The sequence below is a fragment of the Physeter macrocephalus genome, chromosome 14 (assembly GCF_002837175.3).
Source record: "Physeter macrocephalus isolate SW-GA chromosome 14, ASM283717v5, whole genome shotgun sequence".
In the NCBI taxonomy this organism is placed as follows: domain Eukaryota; kingdom Metazoa; phylum Chordata; class Mammalia; order Artiodactyla; family Physeteridae; genus Physeter; species Physeter macrocephalus.
The window spans coordinates 74,699,919-74,706,571 of NC_041227.1; the positions used below are offsets into that span (position 1 = coordinate 74,699,919).

A 6,653-nucleotide genomic window follows, 5' to 3' on the forward strand; every position below is an offset into this window, starting at 1 on the left:
GAGCTTCCATCAGCTTTCTCTACCTGACACCAACATTTGGTTTCCATTCCCAACGCTTCACATAATTCTTGGAGATCAGCTCCTGCCGGTTTCGGGTCCAGCGGAAAGAAAGCGGCCCTTGGGAGGGTCAGCTTGCATCCCGTCGGGGTGCATTTGGCTGGGCCCGCACTGAGCTGTCTTGCCCAGACACCCCCCAGCCCCCAGAGCCCATCCATCCTGCCGGCTACCCACCCACTGTCAGTGGGGCAGGCGAATTTCCTGGTGCGCGGTAACCCAAGCCCCTCTCTGCTCCCCACGGGCATGGCCAGGCTCTGTTATTAATCTTGGGGCAGATCCTATGTCCGAAGCTGAGACAGCTGTCCCCACATGCAGCTGCCCCGGGCCAGCAGGCAGACAACTTCCAGCCCTCCCGCCTCCCTGCCAACGGCCAGCCAGGGAATTGAACTTTCCTTCCAAACCCCTTGCTCGTGCAATGCCTGGACCCTCACACTGTGTCATGGCCCAGCGGGGCCCTGTTCACTCCCTGGTTCATTCCAGGTTAGAACGCAACTCCAGGATCCTGAGTGACTTGGACTTCTTGGCCTAGAAAGCAACTGTGGTGTCCCAGTTGGGCTGCCGTTGACTCAATAAGGGATTGTTTGAGCCCACGCTCCATGCTCAGCCCCGGGTTACCTGCTGGGGCAGACAAAGCCATCTAGGATTGGGCTCCTGACCCCAAGGGGCTCGAAGCCCAGCTGCAGAACAAGCACATGAAACAAGAATAAAGCAAGCCAGGACACGACCTGGGGAAAGCTGCCCGTGGCAGCCACATGGCCAGGTGCTCCGCCATCCGGAAGGCAGAACAACCCACCCCAGGGGCCACTGTTCACTCTAGATTCCAAGTAGAACACACAGCCCTGATTCAAACAGCTCACTGAATGCTCCCACAGGAACTGGCTAGGATTAGTCCCATCTCACAGATGTGTAAACTGATGCAAGGTAACAGGAACTTGCCCACAGCTAGACGAGGGGCCAAGGTTCTGATGTCAATTTGCCTGACTCCAAAGTTCTGAGTATTAGGTCTGTGCTTTCGGGACCACCCACCGCAGCCCAACTTCGCTGAACCTTTATAAACTGACCTGCCTACCTACTCACAGATGGCAGATGCCCACCCAGCATGAACCTACTTGGCTTTATCACCTATTTCTGGCTCCATATGGGCAGATTCCAGGAATATGGCGATAACCAAGGCAGACAATCCCAGGCCCCCCCGAAGCTTCCCTGCTAGGATGCGCCAAGATCCCAGGCACTGATGACTTGGGCCCTCTGTATTCTCTGGGACACAGCTGTGACTCAGTCTTAGCTGCCCCTGTGATTTCCCCACCAACGGGTGCAGAGGACCAGGGTCGGCCCACACGGCCCGCCCCAGTCCATACGAAGCAACTGGACAGCTAACGCATGGACTAAAGTACAGCTGGCATCGGTCTATAAAAGAGTGTCATGCCAGTCTGAAACACTGCTCTCTCGCCTTAGGAATGCTTTGGGCCACCTGTGGTTTTCAGGGAACACCATCTACCTGGGCACTAGTGTGGAAGGACATAGGTTCATGTCCTTGGCTCTGCTCAACGAGATGGCCCTTGGTTTTCATTTTCACTGCATTTCCCGGCATAGGGCAAGCTGGGTGGGGGGAGGGAGGAATTCACATGCTCCCCACTCCCAGCTCAGCACCTGCCTCCCCACCCGCTTCAAACAGATGCTGGCTTTGTTAGAGAAAAAGAGATAGACCAAACAGAAGCTGACAGCTCATGGTCTAGGACCGGGGCTGTTTTCAGGAAGAATAAGTTGTCACTGATGGGGAGGGAGAGGGCAGATGCGTAATAATGGCAGAAATAATTTAGCCTCATCGGAATGATTGGCCCTACAAGGAGTCTAGAAACCGCAGTCTATTATTAGGCTATTTGTTTAATAAAGGGGGGATGAAAGGGAGGGAAAGGTGGGTGAATCCTGGGTCCTCGGACTCCAAAAATATCCTATCTATAAACCAAGAAGTGAGGCAAATATACCATCATCTTCTAACCACGTCCAGGACCCACACATTGTCTGCCTCTCTTCAGAGTAAACAAGGAGGAATGAGGGAGCAGAGAAAGTGACTCTGGGGGAGACCAAGCCACAGCCCACTTTCCTCCCTCTCTCCATGACGCGGCGTGAGGGTCCAGGCATTGCACGGGCAAGATGGCGAGCCCTCTACCTCACCATCCTCTGTAAGAAAGCTGAAGCCTCATTCTTCCAACTCAGCCAAGATGTTGACTTACACAGTGACCAACACACACACGCACACACACAAACATACACACGCACACACACACACGCACACACACAAACATACACACGCACACACACACACGCACACACACAAACATACACACGCACACACACACACGCACACACACAAACATACACACGCACACACACACACGCACACCTGACTCTGATTCCATCACTTCACCCAGGATAATATTTAAGCTATTTTGATTATTTAGCCATATTCTTGAATAATCTCAGTGTCTTCTCCAGCATTACGTTCTGACTTCAATGAGAACGTTTTTCTTTGTAGGAATACACTTGGTCAAAATGTGGGCACATAATTTTCTTGGTTTCAGGATCAGAGAACACGCACATGCGTGCACACAAACATACACACGCACACACACACACGCACACACACAGATTGGAAGACTAGAGGATTCTCTACCTCAAAAACCCTAGGGAACCACCTGAAAAACCATTAAAATATTTTTTTTAATGTCTTATGGTAGCAGGACATAAAATCAACGTACCCCAAATCAACAGCTTTCCTATTTGCCAGACGTCAACATTTAAAAGTGTCTGGGAACAAAAAGAACTCACTCACGATATCAATAAAAACTACAAAATGCCTAAGAATAAATCTAACAAGCTCTGGATAAATGGAGCAGAAAGACTGAAAAACACGCAGTATTATAAACATTGAATTCTATTAATCCATTAAGTCAACACAGCCTAGATCAAAATCCCAACAGCATGTTTTATAGTACAAGAAAAGATGATTCTAAAATTCACCCAAGATCTTTCAATTGTGTTTGCTGCTGCCGCCGCGCCGCTGTCGCTCTCCAACGCCAGCGCTGCCTCTAGCTCGCGGAGCTCCAGCGGAAGGAGAAGTGGGGTAAGTCAGGAGGTCTCTTTACCATGCCTCGTACAAAGCAGGCTGCCCGCAAAGCGACCGGTGGTAAAGCACCGAGGAAGCAACTGGCTACAAAAGCCGCTCGCAAGAGTGCGCCCTTTACTGGAGGGGTGAGGAAACCTCATCGTTACAGGCCTGGTACCGTGGCGCTCCGTGAAATTAGACGTTATCAGAAGTCCACTGAACTTCTGATTTGCAAACTTCCCTTCCAGCGCCTGGTGCGGGAAATTGCTCAGGACTTCAAAACAGATCTGCGCTTCCAGAGTGCAGCTATTGGTGCTTTGCAGGAGGCAAGTGAGGCCTAGCTGGTTGGCCTTTTTGAAGACCCCAACCTGTGTGCTATCCATGCCAAACGTGTAACAATTATGCCAAAAGACATCCAGCTATAGCGCGCCGCGTACGTGGAGAAGGTGCTTAAGAATCGACTATGATGGGAAACATTTCATTCTTTAAAAAAAAAGAAAGAAAAAAAAATTCTCTTCCTGTTATTGGTAGTTCTGAACGTTAGATTTTTTTTCCCCCCATGGGGTCAAAAGGTACCTAAGTATATGATTGCAGGTGGAAAAATAGGGGACAGAAATCAGGTATTGGCAGTTTTTCCATTTTCATTTGTGTGTGAATTTTTAATATAAGTGCGGGGACATAAAGCATTAATGCAGGTCAAAATGTTTCAGTGAACAAGTTTCAGCAGTTCAACTTTATAACAATTACAAATAAACCTGTTAAATTTTTCTGGACAATGCCAGCACTTGGATTTTTTTTTTAATTTTTTTAAAACAAGTAAATTTCTTATTGACTGCAACTAAATGGTGTTTGTAGCATTTTTATCATACAATAGATTCCATCCATTCACTAGACTTTTCTAACTGAGTTGTCCTATATGCAAGTACATGTTTTTAATGTTGTCTGTCTTCTGTGCTCTTCCTGTAAGTTTGCTATTAAAATACATCAAACTATTAAAATAAATAAATAAAATTTTAAAAATAAAATAAAATTCACCCAAAAGAAAAAGGGTACAAATGCTAAGAATATTTTGATAAAGATGAACAGCAAAGAGGAATTGCTCTATCAACTAACAAAACATAGAGTAAGGATATAGTAATTAAAATAGTGTAGTTTTGGCACCAGATCAGATTAAGAGTTCAGAAAAAGGGCTGTGTACAGAGAGAAGTTTAGTATGTGATAAAAGTGGCATTTCAAATTATTGGGAATAGATGGATTATTCAGTAGAAGTGTGCGGGGAGGTTTGCGGGGGGAAAAAAACAAAAGTTAAATCCCTACCTCACAGCCTCTGTAAAAACTTCAGTGGGAAGGCCATGCCCTTATCATGAGTCTTTACACAAGGCTGAGTCTTAACAGGTTTTTGAGGCTCAAAGCCACTTTCAGTCTTAACACTGTTTGAAATCTAAACTCAATCCAACTCTTCAAGGCCCCAAATCTTTCCCTTTTCATTTCCATTTGTGCTGTAGGCTAAATAATGCCCCATCCTAATCCCAGGAACCTGTGAATATGTTATCTCACATGGTAAAAAGGACTTTGCAGGTGTGATTAAACTAAGGATCTTGAGGTGGGGAGCTGATCCTGGATTATTATCCATGTGGGCCCAACCTAATCACAAGGGTCTTATAAAATGGAGGCAGGAGGATCAGAGTCAGAGAGAGAGGTTGGAGGAGGCCCTTTGAAGATGGAGGAAGGAGCTATAAGTCAAGGAGTGCCAGCAGCCTCTAGAAGCTGGAAAGAGCAAGGAAATGGATTCTTCCCTGGACCCTCCAGAAGGACCAATCCTGCGAATACCTTTTATCCCAGTGAGACCCACTTCAGACTTCTAACCTTGAGAACTGTAAGATAATAAATTTGTGCGGTTTTAATCCACAAAGTTTATGGCCATTTGTTACAGCCGCAGTAGGAAACTAACACAGCTTGCAAAGTGGTTAGTCCTTTCCTGGATACTCTCTGTGATCCGGGCACTCTGCAAGAACCAAGAGATACAGCACCAAACAAGATCCCTGCCCTCGGAGAATTTACAGTCTTAGTATAGACAACTGTTAACTAATTATCAATCAATTAATTATAGGATTGACTTACAGTTATCATGAACTTCTAAGTACGAGAGTAAGCTCTGAGGGTATTTAACAAAAGGGGCTTACCTTACCTTGTGGAGGGGGGGGCAGCAAAAGTTTCCCTGAAGATGTGATGTTTAAGCGGATCTCTAAGCTTTGAGCAGGAACTAGCTAGGCCAAGAAAAAGCAAAAACTGATCAAGGCGGTGCAAAGGTCCTGAGGCAGGAAGCAGCTTGAGATTAAAAGGTAGCCAGTGATGAGCAGAGCACCCAGAGAGACAAGAAGCAGGTTAGACGGGGTTGGACTGGGCTCCCTCCAAGTCCCTGATATAGGGGTCTCTCCCATCAGTTCAGCTGCCTCTCCAGGAAGGTGCGTTTTCAGAGCTCTTGCATGAAGACTTTCACGTCAGCCAGGGGACAAAAGAGAGAAAGAGCCTGGCAAACCCTGTAGAGGCCCAGGATCCCATGACCCCAGAAATAGAGGGTGTCCGGGCAGGTTGAGACCTCTCAGAAGGGAGAATCAGCCGTCTGGCCAAGTCAATCAGGGAGGGGCAGGAAGAGGTAAGTGCTGATTCCCCAGATAAGCCCTTGCAGGAATGACAAAAATGTCAGATGCCAGAGGCAACTGGCGGGGGTGCAGACAGCTGGAGCCAAATCAGAAGGAAACTGCCACCTTCTCCCCAAAGGCCCTGGCGCCTCCGGGGGCCAGCGGGGCCGGCAGGGTCAGCGGGCAACCTGTAGCAGGGCCAGATTCCAGAAGGTACTCTCTGGGGAAGAGGGAAGCCTGAGCCTTTCACAATGGCTCCAAGCAGAGAAGCCCCTCTGCCTGGCCTCCTGAGTGCTAGGAACTGGGGGACTTCTCAGCAAATGTCACACAGTCCCTGACCTTCCAGAATGTGGAAGGGGGAGGGGACCAGACCCTTTCAAAGACATAAAATGTTTCGGCTGCAAACTGCAGCCAGGCATGGGTGCAAACAACACCACACACACACACACACACACACACACACACACACACACACACACTCAGCAAATATCCATCCTCCTGCAAGTGTTGGTGCCCCCAGGCTTGTTCAGAGGGTGGACTCGGGCTGGAGGGAGCTGCAAAGGTGGGGCCCTCGGCCAGTGAGCAGGCTGCGCTGAGTAATAATGAGCCTGCATATTTAATAAACACATTTCCTCATTTGATCTCAGCCCAATCCTATTAGTTTCAGGTTACTTGTGAGGCGCTGAGTCAACGAAGGGAAGCGCTGGCCTGGCTGTGGGTCCCCCGATCCCTTCTCCCCCATCCTCGGGCCACACAGGGTCCCCTCAGCTGTCACACTGCCGGGACACAAAGCTCCTCAGAACGCCTCAGCCTCTGACTCGCCACGGGCATCTCAGGACCCCAGACCC

General features: G+C 48.5%; 1 pseudogene; it reads left to right on the top strand.

The window, feature by feature from the left end:
* The first annotated feature begins 3,194 nt into the window (after positions 1–3,194).
* LOC112063485 (histone H3.3A-like) lies at positions 3,195–3,603 on the top strand (annotated as a pseudogene).
* The last annotated feature ends 3,050 nt before the right edge of the window (positions 3,604–6,653 follow it).